Source organism: Pleurodeles waltl, chromosome 7 (genome assembly GCF_031143425.1).
Source record: "Pleurodeles waltl isolate 20211129_DDA chromosome 7, aPleWal1.hap1.20221129, whole genome shotgun sequence".
Classification (NCBI taxonomy): domain Eukaryota; kingdom Metazoa; phylum Chordata; class Amphibia; order Caudata; family Salamandridae; genus Pleurodeles; species Pleurodeles waltl.
The window spans coordinates 599,769,405-599,791,265 of NC_090446.1; the positions used below are offsets into that span (position 1 = coordinate 599,769,405).

General features: G+C 47.6%; 1 protein-coding gene across 1 annotated transcript in view; it reads left to right on the forward strand.

The window, feature by feature from the left end:
• The first annotated feature begins 7,053 nt into the window (after positions 1-7,053).
• PRR7 (proline rich 7, synaptic) overlaps positions 7,054-21,861 on the forward strand; it is a 194,167-nt gene continuing 179,359 nt past the window's right edge. The window contains exons 1-2 of the mRNA XM_069244492.1: positions 7,054-7,123; positions 7,501-7,626. The gene's annotated coding sequence lies outside the window, so the exon portion shown is untranslated. The remainder of the gene's footprint in view (positions 7,124-7,500; positions 7,627-21,861) is intronic.

A 21,861-nucleotide genomic window follows, 5' to 3' on the forward strand; every position in this document is an offset into this window, starting at 1 on the left:
ACCAAGCTTTATGGACAGCCAGAGGTACAGGTAAGTAGGAGGACTGTGGGCCATGGATGTGTGTAATGGTTGGTGTTGGCAGAATACATGTGTGCACCTCTGACCCTGGATGGGCCAGGGTTCCTGACATGCTGCGTGTGTATGTGCTGTTAGTCCGTTTGTACTGTCCGTCCCATAGTGGACGTATAGCCAGCTGTATATGTTTGGCCAGTGCCTGACCTCTGAGTTACATTTATTTGTGTCCCTTTTAGGTAAGCGCCTACCAGAAGAGGGCACTTTGGCATGCCATCACTAAGGAGGTGTGGACCCTGGGATTCTACAACCGGCGGAGCACCCACTGCAGGAAGAGGTGGGAGGACCTGCAGCTCTGGACGTGAAAAATCTGCGAGGCCCAGCTGGAGAAGCCCTCCCAACAGGGAAGGGGTGCCAGTCGGGCACTGACCTCCCAACGGGGAAGGGGTGCCAGTCGGGCACAGAACCCCTTATGCTACGCATCCTGGCAGTGGCATACCCAGACCTGGATGGGCGCTTGAAGGCTGCACAGCAGTCACAAGGGGGTGAGTACACATACCATATATTTGACCCTTGATGGATGTCTGTGTGTGCATTCGGGTTTATGCTGCTTAGTTGCAGGGACTCTGACTGATGTCCATCTACATTATGGCCCCCGTGGGGAGTAGGGGTGTTTTGGTCAGGTCTCCTACACGTCGGTCCTTAAGTTTTTTAGGGAATGGCTGAAGAGCAGGGTTCTGGGCACTAGTCAGGGGCATAGCCATGGGTATACCGGTTTGTGCTGCCTGTTGGAGGGTCTTCTGGGTGGGTGTATGTATGAACCACTATGTTCACTCCATTCAGCTATTTACAAATGTCTCTGCTTTCTTGTCTCCCCATCCCTGTTCTCTTGTGTTGTCTGTGTACATCAGCATCATCTGGCGAGGGAGCTGAGGCACCGGCGAGTGGGGATGCAGCGGCCCACGGATCCTCGGAGGCAGAGTCGTCCGACACCAAGGGGACCAGTGGGTTGGAGGGCGAGGGGAGTACCACGGGGGAGGCAACTACCACTGGAGGTAGTGACTCCGATACCTCCTCCGATGGGTGCTCCCTGGCGGTGGCGGACCCTAGTGGGACCACACCTACTGTGTCATCTTCTGCCACCCCCCATACCATCACCGCCCTCCCATTTGCTCCCCACCGAGTTGCCCGTGCCCGCTCACCCAGAAGGGTGGGCGTCTCTTTCGCCCCAGGCACCTCTTCCCCTGCCCCAGTCAGCCCTGTTGCCCTCATGGAGGAGGCTATTAACCTCCTGAGAACCATCTCTGTAGGGCAGACAACCATCGTTAATGCCATCCATGGGATAGCATCAGAGATGCAGCAGACCAATGCCTATCTGGATGGCATTCACGGTGCTGTGTCTGGCCTACGGAGATCTTTTCAGGCTCGGGCCTCCTCTTTGATGGCAGCCAGTGTCTCTGGTCATTCCGTCCCCCCTCCAACCTCCTCTACCCCTTCCAGCACCCCACTCCCTTCACCCGTCCAAAGCACACTTTCTGACACGCAGGCACACACCTCAACACACAAGAAGCACACTTCAAAACACAAGCACCACACCTCCCACCACAAGCATTCACACAGCCAACATACACATGCACACACAGCAACATCCACTTCCCACAGTGTGCCCATCTCTTTCGCCTCCTTGTCTGTCCCCTCTACATACACACCTCCAGGCACTGCACCTTCATTCACTGTTACTGACACTATTCCTGCAGTGACCATAATAGCACACATCCATACATGCACCCCAGACACCACACCTGCACTCACCACAACTACTTTAGTTGACACATGCAGCACACTCACCAGACTGGCAGACACCCAAACAACATACATTCACACTGGCAGCCTGTCTTGTCCCCCCTCCTCCAAAAACACACAAACACACCAAAACACCGACCCATCACACATCCACCACACCTCAGCATACTGTCCAGTCACCTCAACCCACAACACGCACACCTACACCACTTACAACCACACCCTCTACCTCCACTCCCATGCCTTCCTCCAGGCCCAACCCAATTGTATCAAAGAAACTTTTCCTCTCCCGTGATGACCTATTCTAACCCACTGCCCACCCTGTCTCGTCCCTAAACATGCAAACCTCCTTGCCCTTTCCACTTCCTCCATGTCACAGCCCGCCCCTGTCCGCCCTTCACATTCCTGTGCCCCTTCCCCAGAGAGGAAGAAGCCCCGTGCTGAGCCTATTCCATCTGGCTCCACCCGGTCCAAGCACACTACCCCACCTTCCAAGGCCAAACCTAAACTCCCTCCACCTTACAAATGCAAATCCAAGCCCCATCCCATAGTAAATTCCCACCCCCTGCCCCTGTTCCCTGAGGTGCCTGGATGCCCCATTGTTGCCCCTATAAGGGGGAGTACCGTAGCACTTGTGGGAGTCAGGTTGGGGCCATTGTGGCCCATGGGACTCCTAGCACTATGGACTGGCCATTGGCCTTATTTACAATTCGTTTGCTCAGAGAGCTGAATGAAAAGTTAATGTGTGGCCTGTGTTTTGGCAGCACACTCTGGATCCCTGGTTTCTCGTTTCATTGTTTATGGGTGTGGGGCACATGTATGTACTTTGGACAGGTTGGATTTGCCTTGTGTCGGGTAAGTCCCTTTTGCTGTGGGATGTATGGCTTGTGCTGCTGTGAAGGGTTGTGGGTGCGTTGCGGGGTGGGTGGAGGGGGTGGGTATGTAACTGTGCCCTCTCTTCCCTTGTTTCGTAGGTTGCGGTACTTACCATTGCCGTCTTCGTCAGCGGTCTTAGTGGTGGAGGTATATGGAGGAGAAGGGCTGGCATGATCTGCAGCTCTCTATCCATGTCTGCTGCGGCATGTTGTGGTAGCCTCCGGTGAGTGTTTCCTTATATTTGGTTCATTTCCGCCTGGCTGTGCGTGGCAGTGGTTCCTGCCCCGGAACTGAGGGCGGTCTAGTGGTTCATTATTTGATGGGTGGGTTGGGCCTTTCCGTCGGCCTGTGGGCGGGCTCTGCCGTCGTTGCCGGTACTCCTCTGCTGGCGGTGGGTGGTTTTCAGGATGCCTGTGTTTCAGTTGGTTCATTATTTGGCGGTCCGGACCGCTCCTCTGTTGGCGTTTTTTACCACTGGTGGTGCGGTGTTTACCGCCGTGTTCATAATGAGGGCCTAAGATTATTGCCCAACAATATGACCTGTTTTGTCTTCATTGAGGTTCAATTTACAACACGCCATCCAGTTGGCTACCTCATGAAGACAGGAGGTCAAAGATAAATGCCTGGAATTTAGATCAGGGGAGATTGACATAACCATCTGAATGTTGGCGTAAGAAACCAATGATAGCCCATGGTCTTGGACTATGTCAGCCAGGGGGTGTAGATAAAGATTGATTAAGATGGGGCTCAAGGAGGAACCCTGGGCCACTTCACAGCAAGATGGAAGGCTTGCTAAAAAAAAGGGCTGATCTTAGACCTGGAAAGAACCATTCTGCAAGAAGGAAGAGAGCCACTCCAGTGCTCCGGGCCCGATACTAAGTTTAGGACTCCTCTGCAAGAGTGTGGCATAGTCTACGGTATAAAAGGCAGCACTAAGATCTAACAGGATGATGGCTGCCAAACCTCCTTGATCCAAGAAGCTCCTTCTACCACTGCCAATAATGGTGTTTCTGTACTATGTAAAGGGCAGAAGCCCATCTGGGTGGGATGAAGCTGCGCATCTGATTAAAAAAAAACGGAGAGGTGTTTATTAATATATTTCTCTAGCAACTTAGAGACTCCAGGTAGCAGAGATATTGGCCTACAGTTGCTTGGAATGGAAGGGTCTAGGTCTGGTTTCTTTAAAAGTGGCTTGACAATTGCATGCTTCCATTGATAGAGGGACACACTCACAGGAAAGAGAAAGGTTGAATAACTCTGTCAATACTGGGATGATGGCATCACACCCTTAAAGAAGGATATGTAAGGGAGCAGGGTCCAAGGGCAAGCCTGATTTTACAGTGTTTAGGAGCTCCTTGACCGTATCCACAGTAAGAGGAGGGAAGACCAAGAGAAAGCACTTTTAAGGGTAACAAGGAGGGTCGCATAGGCAGGGGCAGCCATATCAGGGGTATTAGGAAAGGAGGAATTAATGTCCATTATTTTTTTCTGAAAGAAAAGGACAAATTCATTGTAGTGTTCAGCCGATGCCATTGAAGTGGAGTCAGCTACTATGGGCTCAATGATGTGTTTAAGGGTCTTGAAAATTTCTTTTGCTGAGCTAGAAGTGGCAATTTGTGTAGAATTAAAGGCAGCATAGGATGCTTTGATCTCTGCATGATAGCGCCTGATGGAGTTCCTATATTCTACTCTACTGAACAGTTCAGCTGTAAGCACAATAACAATAGATTGAGATGCTGCCGAGTGAGTACCAGTGACTGAAATTAATTTAAGCATTCCCTCCATCACTTTTTGTATACTTTAATTTGTTGCCCTAAGTGGGACAGGTATACCCAGACTTGGGTCCCGTGCACACTGTGTCACTGGAACCAAGCTATACCTTGCTGATGAGCCTATAACAAGGGTGAACCCGGTCGAGAATTCCTTGTCTTCCCATTCAGGGAGGACCTGCCTTGGTGACTCGGGATTGACTGTTCCCATTGGAGCATGGTCAAAATTGATTTTCATAAAGCTGGGTCCAAATTGAGGTGGCATGTTGTGCAAAATAACAATGGATTGGGATATGGCCCAAGTAATTGCCAGAGGCTGAGATTAATTCAAGCATTCCATCCATCACTTTTTGTATACTTTAGTATGTCGCCCTAAGGGGCACAGGTATGCCCAAATGTGAGTCCCGTTTACACTGTGCCACTGGAACCAAGCTATACCTTGCTGATGAGCCTGTAACAAGGGTGAAACCAGTACTGGATGGCTGGTGTTCCGGGTCAGGGAGGATCGGGCTTTTATGGTTTTGGCTGGACTGTTCCCATTGGAGCAGGGTCAGAAGTGAGGTGGAAAGCTGTGAAAAACAACAGTGGATTGGGATGCAGCCTGAGTAATTACATTGGCTGACATTAAGTCAAGCATTCCATCTGTCATTTTTTGTATACTTTAGTTTGTCACCCTAAGTGGGCTGGGAATGCCCAAACTTGGGTCCTGTGCACACTGTGTCACTGGAACCAAGCTGTACCTTGCTGATGAGCCCGTAACAAGGATGAAACCAGTACTAGATGGCTTGTGTTCTGGATCAAGGAGGATCGTATTTGGTGGTTCGGGCAGGACGTTTCCCAATAGAGCATGGTCAAGACTGATTTGCATACAGCTGGGACCAAACTGAGGTGGCATGGTGTGCAAAATAACAATGGATCAGTATACGACCTCAAGTAATTACCAGATGCTGAGATTAATTCAGGCATTCCATCCATTACTACTTGTATACACTAGCATGGGGGGTTTGGTGCAGGGTGTGGTGAGAGGCCAGGCCCTGCGCTCAATGCCACACAATGCATGGCCAAAGAGCGGGATGGATGCCTTCAGGCGGCCACACCTTACACCCAACGCCACACCGCGTACAGCCAAAAATGATGCATACCAGGAGATTAGCCGCCCACAGGAGTTTAGGTATAATTGTAGGATTTTACTTTAGGTAAAAAATAAAAAAAAATGACATTCACTGAATGTACTGGATGTGGAGTTTATAGTTCAACTATAAGCTAAAACCCCAGGATACCAGTGGTAAAGTCTGTGAATGTTGCAGTTTGAGTCAGCAATTCCTCATTACCCGGCGAGTCCTGAAAAAGGCCCCACTGCTTGCCATCCTCCCAGTGCTTAATTTGAGGTAGCGTTTTATGGTGCTCAGCACGGCAATTAATTGTCAACACTGGCACTTATGACAGCAGCCACATGGTGACACAGTTCGTGTAATTTAGAGCTAAGCAGAACAACATTTTTTTTATTAATTTACGTTAAAACCTAATATCTGTCTCCCACGACATGCTTATAGTTAAAGGCTTGGAACAGTCTGAATTGTCACACCTGTAGCAATGTGATGGTTAGTAGTTGCTACTGTCATTGACAGCGATGGCAGGGGCAATGGGTGGTGCACGCTGCGGCGGCCCCCAGACGAGGGCCCAGGCACTTTTTTTCTTTTACAAATTAAGCATCGCTTCTACCCCTTCCCGTGCTGGCATGTGGGAGAGAAGATGAGTTAATTTCTGGCATGAACCCAGAGTGTGGGTTCGCGTGGAGTTTGTCCTTTGTTTTCCTTGGCTGTCACGATTTCACCTCTGCCTGCCCATCCCATGGAGTGTCAGAAAGAGACAGGGGCTTTTTTCAGTCTTTGGCGAGACCTCGTTACACTCTAAAGCCGTGAGGTTCGCACCGTTCCATCGAGCCGTCACTAAGCTGTGGTGTGAGAGGAAAATGGGTCTTCATTAATTAAATGGCTGACCGGATTCACACCTTCACATCTTACTGGCCTGGGCTGTGTGTGTGTGTGTGTGTGTGGGGGGGGGGGGGGGGTGTAATTTGTTTCCCTTCCTCTGTCCCTCTGTTTCCCTTCCTCTGTCCTTCCCTGCACTGGCGTTTGTGGTGGTTCCACGGTTGCCCACCTCTCACTTTTCGATGTTTGAAGGATGGTGTGGTCGTCTTTGGTCTCCGGTCTGGCAGGACTTGTGGAACAGGTCTTTCCGGGAACGGAGGAATAAAAACCCGGAACCCCAATCCAGGCATAGAGGTGCACGGGGGAAAGGGGGGCAATGAGGGGCGGTGTCCCGTTCAAAATCCGGTTGTAGGAGCGGCACGAGGAAGTGGCTTTACTTTCACGTCCCTTGGACTGACTCTGTAATGCTTACGGAGGAGGGATAGGTACGTGGGTGAGTGGGGCTGCTGTTCACACGAAGTACTGAATTAATGTGGTGACTACCACCGGGGGACTTCCCTTACAGGAAGGAAGGAACCAGAAGTCAGTGAAGGGTGAGGACGTCTGCGCACCTCCAGCAGACACGGAACGGGGGAGGGCGCAAACATGTTGGGGGCAGTTGGGGCGCATACAGGGGCAGAAAGAGACGGAGAACAGAAAGGAGAGACGTGAGGGGGCGGCGAGTACGAGACGGTGAGAGGAAGCGTGCAGGAGGGAAAAAGTGCGACGTAAGCGACGGGTGGGAGTAACAGGAGAGGGGAGGAAGGAAGGAATAACGGGGCAGAGGAAGGGAGTGATGAAGATGGGTACAGGGAAAGACAAAAAAGGGTCGTAGCGAGGTGGTGAGATCAGAAGGACAGAGGGGAAATAGAAGGGCGAATGAGGTTAATGCACCAACAGCGAAACAAGGATAGAGAGGGGGAGGATCGGTCAGACAGAAGGGTGTGAGAGAACAGAGAGGCTGAAGGGAGAAAGAGGAAATCGGGGAGGAAATGTAGGAGGGAGGGAGGGAGGGGGGAAGGGGGAGAGGTTCCCTCACTGTCTGATCAGTAATCCCTCCTTCCTGCCAGGGGCTGTCAGAGCTGAGTGCACAAGCAGGGAAGGGAGACCTGCCGAGGGGAGAGTTGGAGACTGCGGGGGCGACCCAGGAGGCTGCAGGGGGGAGCACAGGAGCTGCAGGTGCTTCCGCGACCACCGTGAGTACCGCTGCGTCTCCCACCCCCTCCGCCCTCGCTTTCAAATGTGGGCGACTTGTGTGTGTTTGCGGGGTTGTCACGGTTAGACTGCTTGCGCGTGGCTGTCATACATGGGAGCGCGTGGATGAGTGCGCACTGTCTGACAGCTGCATACATGCTGTGCTTGTTGAGGGAATTAACATATAGGGGTTTGGGAATGGAATGTCACGTATAGGCGTAGTTGTGCGTGCGTGTTCATGGACAGCAGTGTACAGGTGTAGTGGGCAAAGCTGTCATGTATAGGTGTGTGTGGGGGGGACTAACGTGTGTGTGTAGGGCGTTCATACATACGTTCTACATGTTTTCACATGGACTGTTGTGTGAGGGTAGAGGCTGTCACTTACATGCTCGGGTGTGCGTGTCAGAGTGAGACTGAAGAGGCCCTGCCCTATTGAGGTCGGGTGGGGGGGTGATTTGAGTACGAAGGTTGTCGTGATCAGGTGTGCGTGAGCTGGGACTGCCGGGCGCGTGTACGTCTCTGGGAGGTGCCATGTAAAGCTTGTTCTAATCTCGCGTGTGCGTGTGTGTAAGGATTACCACATAGGTGTGTATGTATGTGTGGGCCTGAGTGCGTTGCTTCGGTGTGTCGGAGCTCCCATGTATAGTGTGTGTGTAATTATGAAAGTCAGATGTGTCTGCCATGCGTCGTGTGTGCGAGAAAGAGAGGTAAAAATGACTGCCATCTATAACACGTGTGCCGAGACATCCACTGCCTTTTAGAGGTGTTGCTTTTGGCGTGAATGCTGTATATATACATATGTACGATTACTTATGTGCAAACATGGGTTCCGAAATATAGATGCTATTGTCAGAACTGCAATATAAGGCTGTACGTATGCGTGTGTATATAATGCCTTATTTATAGGTATGTCTGTTTGGGGGCCTGTTATACATCGATGTGTATGTTCTGTATTGTATATTGTATTTATATAGCGCTATATGCGAGTGTGACGTGTGCCATGTAAAGGAATATGCGTTTGTGTGTAAGGGAATATCATGTATTGTGTGTTTGTGTGTGTCTATCTGCTTTGGATGCTTTCTGCGTGGGAGAGAGGCGGTGATTATGCACAGGTGTGTTTCCTAGTGTGCAGGGACTGGTATTTTTAGGTATTTGCGTAGAAACTTGCAAGTATAGTGTGTGAGAGATAATATGTGACTTGCATGTGTTGTGTGTGGGTGCGAGAGTTAGGCACAGAAGTGTCTAGCGACATTGTGTATGTAGAAAAGAAAGCAATATCCATGTATAGTGTGTGTGCACACATGCCTGCTGGGACTACCACGCACACGTGTGTGTGTGTATGTGTGCTTAAGCAGCAGAAACCTGCTTCTAGCCGAGAAGTGCGCGAACTGGAGTGTACAGAGTAGTGTGTCTGTGTGTGTTAGTGTCGGAATTAGAGTGCATCAAATTATGAGTGCAAGGACTGGAGATCGTGGGTGTATGTGCACAGGGTTTGGCACGTATAGAAGTGTGTGTGTGGGGACTGTTTGTGTTTAGGCAGTGTACAGAGATGTTAGTGTGTACAGATGTATGTCCCAGTGCATAGAAGTGCACTAGAGTGACTAGGAGTGTGCATTAAAGAATGGGAGTGTATACATGTTTTTCTTGGTACTGGAGAGTTAGAGTTGTGTGTGCAATGTTTGGAATGTTTAGAGTATGTGTGTTTGTGTAAGGACCTGATTATGTAGATGTGTGTAGATGTAGAGAGATTGCATGTGTATGCAAATGTGTCTGTGGGTGAAAGGAGTGTAAACAGGTGTGCTCGTAGTCATGACTTGGCTAGTGGTAGGATTGGTCCCTCCAAGCCTACGCTTCCATCCAGTGCACCGTTAATGTTCACTGTGTGACCGAGGGCTGGACTGCAAGGTGGAAAAAGCACCATGCACTTCCATCCAAGCCCCACCTCCACCCACCTCAAATGTCAAATGACGGAGCACCGCCACACAATGCCCCATAATGGAACCTGAGCAAAGTGCAGTGAGGTCAAACAGTCACACGCCTCTCTGCTTTGGTATTTTTCTGTACCGCCCTCGAGGTGATGGTTGTTCATGCACCAGTGGCTGTCCTGCCCACCAGTCCTCTACCAACCCTCCACTCTTTGCTGAAGTGTTTATTCTGGGGTAACAAGATGGATCTTTGGCGCAGCCCCTCTTTTTTTTAGGTCTGATGTGTAATGGCTCGTTCACCATTCATTTGGGTTCACATGGCAAACATATTGTATCCTATATATTCTTTGGTCAGCGTCTTCGCCATTGGCTTCTTTGGTTCAGGAGCCTGTAGCAATTGACGTGAGACATTATCAATCACATTTTGGATCAACCCACTGGAGTATTTAAGCCTCAGCTTTTTTTTCTATTGCGTGTTTGGATGTATTCTTCTCCCCCCATTGACATGCACGTTACTTTTTTACATCTGAAAAGTAAACTCTGTCAACACACATTTCTTTATGTCATCCTTGTTTTGTATGCTCAAAGCAGTTCTTTGTAAAATTGTTTTGCATTGCAGCATACATTTCTCAATGCTTTTATCAACTACCAAGGGCGTGGTTAAATGTATTGGTTTTGCCAATGCTTGTTTTGTCTATGAACTCATGCAGTGTGCAACATTTTCGTAAGGAATTTTACATCAGTGTGGGGTAGCAATAGTTTCTGTTTTTCTACGTCATAAGCTGCTGTCTGCAGTGCTTGAATACTTCTACTGTTCATGCCACAGATGCCTGGATTTGAGGATTAGGAGTCCTTCAAGAGTTATACACTTGTGTCTGTTTCCCATGTGATAACGATTGTTTGATACCCTTAACCTAGGAATAAAATGTTTGTTTTACTTCTTCTGGAATGGTAAAGGAACCTAGTACCAAGTGTGGTGCTTAAGCCGACAAAGTTCCTCCTAGCGCTTAATTTCTAAAAGAATAAGTGCTGGGACCCAAGCTTTAGCTCAAAACCTGCAACTGGCACTATCGAAGGTCGGGGTAGCAAAAACTAAGGCTGCATCGTCTTAAATCCACCTCATGCGTCCTTATTGCACCACCAGACACTCCTTGCCAGTTTATTTCACTCTTGCAAGTTCTTTTCACTCTTGAGGGTTCTTTTTCACCCATGCTTTCTCCATTGACACTGTTTTTCCATTTTTCTCTCCTTTCTTCTTTCCCCCTTTTGTGTTCTTCTCTCTCTTTCTCTGAATAAAAATCTATTGAGGAAATAAAGTGCCAGTCCCTAAAAATGAGTCCCGGTGGGGCCCACCTGCAGCCTCCAGCTCAAATTAAGCACTGGTTACTCCTACATGGTTTTGGAGTACATCCTCATTTTCAGGTCTTAAAAAACCAGGAGTGGTATCCCCTCTTCTCAACCCAAACCCCTTCCAGGAACACTGAGTTTGGATGTTCAGTGTTGGGAAGACTCTGTGGCACAATTTAATGAAAACATGTCAGTAGTAGGCCCTAGTTCTGCCGCTCCCCACACCGCTGTTGTCTGGTAACACTCCAAAGTCGCTCAAGCTCTGAGACTGATCCATAAGGTTGGTACTGAAATTGGGGTGCCACAAGACAGGCATCACTAGGTATGCTAAAGTCATATTTGAGTAATAAAGTGTCACTTCACAGAAGAGGGTGTTAAAAGAGGGACTAACTGAAAATAAAGCTAGTTGTATGCAGGATGTGACTTTATCAGCCTCTATACCGAATGCTCTTACAGAGAAGGACCTGTGGATCCAGGCCTGAACCAGCCACCTTCTTGCTGCTGCCACTTTCACTGACACTATGGATTTTTAACCCCTTCTCACTAGAAGTGTACTTGAATCTCCACCCTAGTGGCTTTATTGATCTATAACTGAAGGCTTTGGTGGATTCTTGGATTCGTGGAGTGGACATTTTGAATCTTGCATTTTTGCCTCTCAAGTCAGTTCTCCTCGTAGCAGTGGGATCAAACACTTTGTCTCATGCCTAAATTGTAAAGATTTACTCCCAGCACATTGAGCCCTCAGCATGGCAGATATGCCTCAAGAAGTCACTTCCTAGGTCACTTACATGCTAGAGGTGGTTCCACAATTAACCCTCAAAAATGTAAATTAGGCAAATGTCGAGGATACTATCTTGAAGGCTATCCATAGAAGCCTTCTTGAAGGTGGTCTTTGGGAAAAAGGGACTAAAGCGACCAAGAAACTGCAGAAGTGCCTTGACTCTCCAATATAGCAAAGCCTATGCTGTAACCAGGCACCCAGAGTCAGCCTGCTCCTTAGTCACTTTGGGATGTGGATAATGATGATCCTATGGTCTCAGGCAATGACTGTCGTCCTTTTAAGATCTCACAAGAGCTTGTGAAAAAGGACCAAAATGGCACTGCCCTGTATCAGAAGGAATCAGAAGTTTCCTTAGAAGAACCATTTTTGGCTCTTCTTAGATACTGACTGTTCCTGGCTCGACTAACAGCTTAGTTTAACCTATCTCATTGGGCAAAGAATTTAACGTTACACTGCTCTTTCAGATGGATCAATTGTTCAAGGTTGCCCTCTGTTTTGGGTTCTCTGATGAAGTGTTCATTCAATTAACACCAAGTGGTGGAGCCAAGTCTAGTTCCTATGTTTAGATGGGAGCTAAGGCTTTCTCCGGCCAGCGGTGTTTATGTCCAGATAGTGAAATACTCTGATGCTCTGGCAAAAAATACAAGCATGTTTTCAAACCTGTGACTGGCCCTTAGATCTTACCCTGGCAGCATACTCATTTTGGATTAGTTCCAAAGATCCATAGACTCCCTACTTGGTGAAATCAGTCAAAAAATAGATTCTGTGGATAAAGATACAAATGTGGCATCCAGGCAGCTTGTGGATCATGCTGGCTGGCTAGCACTGCTGCTCGGATGGGGGCATAGGGAATCCCACAAAGTATCTGTGGAGGATTTAAGGTCCTTAGACTCAGGTGGGATGCCCAGGAGAGGAACATCCACTCCCATCTGAAGAGATGGAGCAGCTCTACCACGCGAGTGGCACATTCATTGCTTTGTGCAGAGGCAGGAACAGTGACAGCTAAAACATGGTTATTACTACAAAATCTGACATTCTGCCAAGCTTTCTGCCATTGCCTGCGCCGCATTGGAGCTCTGGATCCCAGAATTAGCAGCAGCGCATTAAATAGTGTGGTAGATCATCAATCAAAGATAGGAGGAAGCAGATATAAGTCGAGACCACCACTCTCCTCGGCATGTCCTTGCATGGTCGCTCACCCCACCAAACGCAGCCCAGAGAGGGCATTTTACACGTGTGGAAAAATCTTTTTTTTTAAATCCTCAGTGGATTCTTCTACCTAAAGTGTATGCTCGTCCAAATGATTTGTTTCGTTTAAAGTTCCAGATTCCGATGGCCCACTCTGTCTTCGTTAGACTAGAACTACCTACATTTAGAGGCAGAGGCTTTTACTGCACACGATTCATGGGGAAAAGGCAAACTAGATGTATAGCCCATGCTCAACCTACTTCAAGAAGGGGTGCTGTGCCGGGGATCCGTGCAACAGTCCCAAAAAAGGGGCTGAGTACACATAAGACCTATCTGATGTCTACGGGAAGACTGCAGTCAGTATCTTCGACCTGTGGTGGGAGCCTAACTACTAAGTGCTGGCTGATAGTATGTTTTTTCTGTGTAAAGTGGATCTGGTCTTGCAGTTCAGGCTGAATTGTTTCTGTTGGAGCATCACCAATTCTGATTTGCTTTTTGCTGGTCCCTGTATGGAGTGACATATTAGGCTGACTGGAATGTGGCCAGAGTACTTGTGGGTGGGGACATGGGCCCTTTGCTTTCTGTGCCCCAAGATTCAAGATGCATCTAATTAATGAGGGCCAAACTGGCAAAAACTGGTCTGCTGTTACTTGTGAACCTGGCCTAAAAGGGACCTGACATGTCAGTTTGGTTGGACTGTCTCTATATTAGCACGACCAAAGGCCATATTTACAAATGAGTGGCGCATCACTAGTGATGCTCCTCTTTTTTTGCAGCCCCCTTGCGTCCCCTAACACCACCATGGTAGCACCGTATTTACAATATGGTGCACCATGGCTTATGTTAGGGGCAATAGCGTCATTTTTCGACGCTATTGTAACGCTATACTGGGTTAGAGTAAAAAAAAATACGCAAATCCAGTATAGTGTTACGTGGCCCTTTGAAATCAATGGGAGCCTCATTTTAACGCCTGCTTTAGGCAGGCGCTAAAAATAACGCTAGAAATGGCACAATGGAATCTTGTAGATTCAATTGAGCCATGTTTAGCGACCCTCTAACGAAAGAATGCCTCCTTTGCATACATCATACATATATTATGCATGATGTGGCGCAAAGGGTTTACAAGGTGGCGCAAACCTAGTTTGCGCCACCTTGTAAATACGGCGCTATGGTAGTGGCCCGTTAGCTTCACATTTGCTGCAAAAGATTGCTGCAAATGTGGCGCTAATGGGCACCAGGGCCTTGTAAACCTGGCCCGTAGTCTGCTTATGGATGGTCTGTCTGAATTGTCATAATGGGCCAAAAAAGTATTCAATGAAATGCAACTGGTGATTACTAGTTGCTCAGACTTGTGCAAGCATTCCACCATTCATCTTTGTGTTTCATTATGACTATCTAGGTGTAAAGGGTGTGTTCAGACGTGGGTTATTTGCTCGTAGTGCCACTGAACTCAAGTTGTACCTCACTGATAAGGTTCAACAAGGCTGTAACCGATCTTGGGTTGCTTGTGTTCTTATCTAGAGAGGACCTGCTGGCAGCTTCAACTGAACTGTTTTATTGTAGCAGGACAAAATATGATTTGCGTATGGCTGGACTCTGTCTGGAATGGCAAAATGTGAAAAAAACTGAATTTAATGCGGCCAGAGCAGCTGTCAGTGCCTAAGACTTTGCTTGCCTTCCATCCATCAACTTTGTATTTCATCGCGTTCAAAGGTTGTCAGTGACACAAACTCCCTATTGACCTAAACATAGCACTCAAGTGATCGCCAAGATGGTCGTGGCTTCCTGGCTTCATCACCACGAGGTTCACGTTTACCATACGTCTGTATTTCTTGCCTCTAGTTGCGCCCATGGGGCAGCAGAGGTCTTCTGGACACTGAAAAGGCAAATTTACTCTAGTCTTTCAGTATATGTGGGAAGTCAACCTTCCTATACATATTCCAAGAGACTTTCTTACTGTTTCAACTCCACTTTAACATTTTTCAAGTATTTTTTTTTTCATGAGATAAGTGCTACTCTGAGAGCACCCCTCCATTAAAAAAAAAGGAATATCACATTCACCCTGACCTGGATGCCTCTCTTAGAAGTGCTTCGACTCGGTCCTGATCCATACCCAGCCTGCAACTGTGTGCCCAGGAGCTAGCATGCTTCAGGACTCTCAGAGAGCCCAGTGAAGTGAAGCTAGCCACTGCTCAAGAGGTGACCCTCTCGCTTCTGCTTCTGGTTCATTACCCTGGCCCTCCCCTTGAGTTTGGTCTGACGGGTAGTGAAACCTACAATAAGGCAGTGCAGAAGTGAAACATCATGGAGCCTTTTTCCCCTACGTTGATAGAGCTTTTGCATTTTGAAACAAATGACTTTTGTTATCATGCTACCAGCTTGTTTGGTGCTGTATACATGCCTGTTGTCTTTCCTGTTTGTGAATAAATTTTCCCAGGGAAAACACTTCCCTCTTAAAAGTGGTTTAATTTGCAGCTCTACATCACCCGGATTTGGCCCAATGGGGAAGGGGACGGAGGTGGGAAATACATTTTTTTTAAACGTACCCCATTGCCGTTTCCGTCTCCTGCCGCCTCCCGCTCCTCTTCCTTCCATGTGGTGTCCCAGAATTTGCTGGGACACCAGCACAGCCTCCCCAGCAATACTGGCAGTGCTTACATGCTAAACATAGCACATAAGCAGCGTCAGGATTGGTCTGAGCGGCAGTCACTGCCACTCACACCCGAGCCTGGGGTCTGTGCTGTTTCTCCTGCCCAGATGCGTATGCAGCCAGGTTGGAGAAATCGAAGTGTGCATGTGTGTTTAGCCAGCTTCAGATGGCTGGCCAAACACACATGCACTTCGTGCACTCTCCCCTCCTCCGCCCTCCTCCCACATCTCTGTGGCCGAGCCCTGCCCCTCCCTGCACCTGCTGGCTGATGAAAAATGAAACGATAGAAAACTATTGTTTCATTTTTCCCCTCCTGGCTCTTTGCCCGGGGGGGGGGGGGGGGGGGGGGGGGGGCGACGTTCCTTCTCCATAGCATGTTGTCCTCATCCATACACAAGGTATGTGCTTAACAAGAAGGCAGCCTACTTCAAAGCAACACCCCAGTGCTCAGAGCCATACTATGATTTTGTTCCTTTCACCGGTGAAAGGGGGAGCACTGGGGCTCACAGTAAAATATGCTCCTAGTGCTTCATTTGTGCTGGTAGCTGCAGGTGGTGGGAGCCAGCGCTCATTTTTCGCAGTCTGGAACTTGTTTTTCATCATCAGGCTTTGACCCACATTAAGAGAGGGACTGGCAGAAAAGAGAGAAAGAAGGTGGAAGAGAAAGAAAAACAGTGACATGGGGATAAAACAGAGATGAAAAAGAACCAGCAAGAGTGAGATATAGATGGTGGAAAATGGCAAGAGGTGAAATCAAGACTAAGCAGCCCTGTGGCAGTATTACCAAAAGTGCTCTAGGGAATAAACAGAACTGTGCACCAGTGGGTGCGGCTGCAAATCTCAAGGGGAGGGGCAGGAGGGAGTGGCTGGGGAGGGGAACAAATACTGAAATTAAATTAAAAAAAATACTTACTCTTTCCGCCCCCATCTCCTGCTGCCTCGATTGTTGCTCCTTTCCAGTTCTATGTCCCAGCATTCACTGGGACACCGGAACAGGATCCCCAGAAATCATGGTGCTGCTTTCATGCTGAAGTTTCTCCAGCCCGGCTGTGTAGAAACCTGGAGAAAGCTAAGTGCTCATGTGTGTTTGGCCGGCCTGAGACGGCCGGCCAAACATACATGTGCCCTTAGTTCTCTCTCTCCTCATCCCCCTTCCCACCTCCCTAGGCCAAGCCCCGCCCCTCCCTGCACTGGTGGCTGAGCCAGCAGTAGAAAAATAAAACAGTATTGAAATATTGTTTTATTTTTCTGCTGGTGGCTGTTACCCAGGGGGACGATGCCCCTCCACCATTGCACTTGCTTTTTGCAACTTCCGGGGCACTTTCATACTACAGAAGGTGCTGTAGGGCTACAGATAGTGTCAGCACTCATGTAGTACTGGCATCATTACAAGGGGGCGTTCCCTCATTTGCTTGGGGTTGTTGCCTCATTGAAATGTAGAAGTACTTTGCCTAAGCGCCTGCACCATATTGCAGAGGTGGGTACAGAATCAAATAAGCTGTCAGGGGGAGCACTGACTGTGCACCACACAGAGGAGGTGCACTCCTGAGATCAACCCACGAAAGGTGTGAAAGGGAGTCCCATGGACTCCCCCTCTCCAGACATCCCCATGCAGGCAGATTCAGTCACTCACTGCATCACCTGCAGGGGGATCTATGCCCCCCACTCTTAAGTACTGGCTGAGTTGCCGCCTGCAGTGAAAGGTGAACAGTGGCTTTAAAGAGCTGGTATGCCACTCTGAGGGCACTTTTAAGTGTCTCCTATGTAATTACCCATCCCCTTCTTGATTGTTTATAAAAAACGAGTAACTTTTGGGGTTTCAGCCCATGGAACATTCACCTAATTCTGCAGATTGTGGGTGGGATCACTTATGTGGGCAGGAGGGGGGTGTAAAAATTCTAGTTCCTCAATTCCCATCCTTCAAGGTTTGGTCGGAAGGCTTTGTTGGCAGTCATAAGGATAACCAGGACTATTGACATCATCCTGGACCCCTCCCTCTCCATGACACAGCAAATCAATGCTCTAACCTCCTCCTGCTTCCACACACTCCGCACTCTAAAAAAATCCTTCAAATGGATTCCCCCAGAGACCAGGAAGACAGTCACCCATGCACTCATCAGCAGCAGACTAGACTACGTAACGCCCTCTACGCCGGCACCACACTCAAACTGAAACGCAAACTCCAGAGAATCCAGAACACAGCCGCACGCCTCGTCCTTGGCCTCCCCTGCCACGAACAAATCTCACCACACCCCAAATCCCTTCACTGGCTCCCCATAGACAAGAGAATCACATTCAAGATCCTCATCCACGCACACAAATCCCTCCACAGAACCGGCCCAACCTACCTCAACGAAAGAGTGAACTTCCACACTCCCACACGCAACCTCCTATCAGCCGACCTCGCCCTAGCCACAGTCCCCCGCATCCAATGCACCACCACAAGAGGCAGGTCCTTCTCCTACCTCGCCCTCAAAACCTGGAACTCACTCACCACCAACCTTCGCAAAACCAAAGACCTCCCGCTCTTCAGAAAGAACCTGAAGACATGGTTGTTCGAACAGTGTCCCTCCCCCCCGTGCCCCCCCCCCCACACCATGAGACCCTCATGGGTGAGTAGCGCGCTCTATAAATGTTTTGATTGATTGATTGACTAATTGATTGACATGTCTTTTTTGGACTTTGGAGAGTAACAAATCTTAAATTACATTGCTATGTCTCCAGTATGGCTGCAGGGGAAATTTCCCTTTGTTCAACTGATGTCAGCTCTCTTCAGAAAGTCTGATGTACTTGTATCTCCATGTAAATAGACCTCTGTCCTGACTTGGGGCCTTGTTTACATTTTGTGGACATGATACTCTGTCACAAACATGGCTGATGTTCGTCTGGAGCAGTACCGCCTCTGGCACTTGTAATATGGCAAATGGGACATATGCTACATTTTTGTAGATTATCCCATCTGCCAAACTCAAGATAAGGCCCTCAGTTCTAACCGTGGTTCCTAAATCCATGTCTCAACCAATAGTCACTTTAAAGTTTTGCTTCAAATACATATATTTGTTGCCTCTTACTTGTGCAGAAAGGATGTAGGGATGAGTGAACTGTCATTGGTGGGTAGTAAGGATACACGTTCCTATGAGCTCTCCTTTTTGCGACCTGACTGCAATGCTGTTCCTCTTCCAACGTCTTCCTCTCAAAATCTACCTTAATGGTTGCTGTTCTTCCACGAAACTTTAGCAGCATTTCATATCCTCAAAATTTCCTTTTTGCGCAAAGCCACAGTGATAAATGTTTGCTAATATGAAATCTCTTTTTTGACAGGAGCGTGTCTTGTCATGCACCTCCTATACAAATAGTTTAGTCAAGTCCCTCACTCACTCATTCATTCATTCCCATTCTTGATTGACATAGAGGGGGCCATCCCCATAAATATTCCTTGTGACCCATATTGTGAGAGCACCCAACTGATCTCTAGTGACCCAAAAATATAACTGCAGTGCTGGGGAGTGAAAGTGAAGAGCATGGGTCATGTAGGAGATTCCCATACAGCACAAATCAAAGAGAGTCCACAATGCCACAGCCGTACCCAAAAGGCTGTTTGCAGGAATCATGAGATGATGCATCAACAAGTGTTGCCTTTCACGGATGGTTGAGAGGGCGCGCATGTGCCTTTGGCCACCTTCATATAGTAACTTAGGGTCTTTGATCCAGAGCTGACCATTAGGTAGTGGTGTTCACAAATGTTGGTAAAAGAGGCCATGTGGGAGTAGGAGAATTACAACTGATAGTAATATGCTTGTTATGTACTGTGAGTTATACCTTTTAGGTGCTCTTCAGGGAGCTGTGGTAAATGTACATAGCATGGGCTATAGTCAGAAGAGCGATAGTGGCTTCTGGGTCATGTAGTAGGAGACTGACTGATTGAAGTAACTCAGAGATGCTCGCAGTGTAGCTTAAATGGCTATCGACCTTATTTAGAGTTTGGCAGATGAGTTACTCCGTCACAACAGTGACTGATATCCCACCTGCCGAAATATAAATCCCATTATGTCCTTTGGAATTTATATTTCGGCAGACGGGATATCTGTCACCATTGTCATGGAGTAACTCGTCCTCCGAACTCTTATATCAGGCCCTATATTTCTGATTTGTACAGGAAAGAAATGTCAATCCTCAACCACTCTGATAGTTTGGAATTTGTCAGAACAGACGTCACAGCTCACTTAGCAATGAATTAGCATATTTCTTGGCACGACAACAAGTTCTGCTATTGAACTGCCGTAGGTCTAAGGTGTGCGCAGGGTTCTTCCTCCATGCTCACACTAGCACAGTGTAAAAGTTATGGAAGGAATTGTGCATGAGGCCATTATTGAGGGAGGCAGGAGGCTGCTGCTGTTATCCTTGAGACTGCTGGTGCAACGATAAAGTGGAAAGGCGCCCGCTGCCAGGATTATTAAAGGCTAAATATATCCTGATGACTATTGTTTACCACAGATTATTGAACCTTGGGAAGTATGAAAGGGAAACAAATTTACACCATTGTACATCCACCATGCAGCTTCTGATAGAGAGAAATTTAAGTGGCACCCGCTGAACGGTGAACCCGCTGAACCCAGCGGGCCCTAGCATCCCCCGAATTCCTGATGGAGTCCAGAATGCCCCCCCTGCCTAGTTTGAGGCATTGTGTTCTGTTCATTACTCACTAAAGCCAATAAATAGCCTTGAAGTGTTCCACGTGAACGTTTAGTTTAAAGGAATATAGATTACAAAAATAATCCAAAATGCAACTGCAAAAATAAAAAGCATATAAATATGTCTACCTAGAACTTTTTCGAGGTGATGCAACCTAGCCTTCTGGTCATGCTTAGGAACAAGCTGCCAGTGGGCAAATCTAGAACAGAAGAGAAACAAACGTTGGCAAAGCCAATAGTTATGACATTTCTATAGTTAAAACATTTTCTTCTGTTAATTCCATCATCACCTTGTTTGTTGTTGTTTATATAGCAGGCTAAACCCTTAGGCATTCAAGTGCTTTGTGCCAGACAACATAACCTTATCGGAATAGGGTTGTCACCATTAGCGACAGGAGGAAAAGTGGGGTACATGGCAAAATGTGCAGGCAGTCAGATGGAGTAAAATACATTTCTGAAAACCTATACTGAATGTTCAGAATTTAATTCTGACAATCTCCACAATGTACAGTTTAAAACATGAGTAAGAGTGGAATAATACAAGCTACATAAGGTGGTCGAGGTTATTCATGGAATTCTGAGAAATATGGGGCAAGTGGCTGGAGTATTATTCGCTGAATGTGTCGTCACTCCACGAGGTATAAGAATGGGGTGGACAGTCATAAATACTTGTGTGTGCTTCTATGACGTGGTGTAGGGTGTGTTGATATATTTTTATCCTCATTCGAACTATATGGAACTGAATGCGGCTGTGACGGGGGAGGTGTTTGCAAGGGGGAAATGGGTGGCTAATGCTTGCCTCCACTGATATGTTGACAATGTTCTCTTCTCACTTAGTGGCATATTGCCACCTTTGTTCTTTTCTTTCTGCAAACAGAAAAAAATATATTTTTAAAAATAGTGGAATAAGACATATACTGCTGAGATGTTTGTGTTATTTGAACGTCCCTGTTTCCAATTCTAGTGAGGCAGGCCAGCAAGCTGATATACCTATTACATAAGCTAATATTGTAGCCAAAATACTGCATAGCAAAATGTCGTGGCAGTAAGTATTTAGTAGTAAATATCTGTTTACTATTCTTAACTGCAGATTTATATACCTTGAAGATTTATGTATCGTATGAGTACATATATGTGAAATTAATTATGGCAAACTTATACTTACCAATACAGTTTTATCTGTTGATGTTTTGGTCGTGTATATTTTTACTAAAGTTTTAAAATACAGTATTTGAAACTCGACATTCCAGAGGTTTACATTACTTGTGTGATGAATCAAACTCATTGCGCATTGCTTAGAACGTGTAGGTGGCGTGTTCCAATCCCAGAAGCAGCGGTTGCCTCTGGGAAAGGAGCAGGGAGGATATATGTACTCAGTGTGGAGATCAGGGAAGGCAACAAACATGCTCTCTGAACACTGGAGAGGTTGAGAAAATGACTAGCCAGAGACAACAAGCGAAGTTTAATATGTCGCGGACTTGTCGGGATATAGTGCGACAAGGTTCAACTCTCAAGCCTCCACCAAAGCAGACCATTAAGCGTTCATTTAGTAGTACAGAGGGGAGGTGGCTCCTGTGGTTAGGATGGTGAATGTTGAACCCGCACTTCTGATTAGGCCGCAGTCCCAGTCTCGTTTCAAGCTGGAGGGAAAAGGC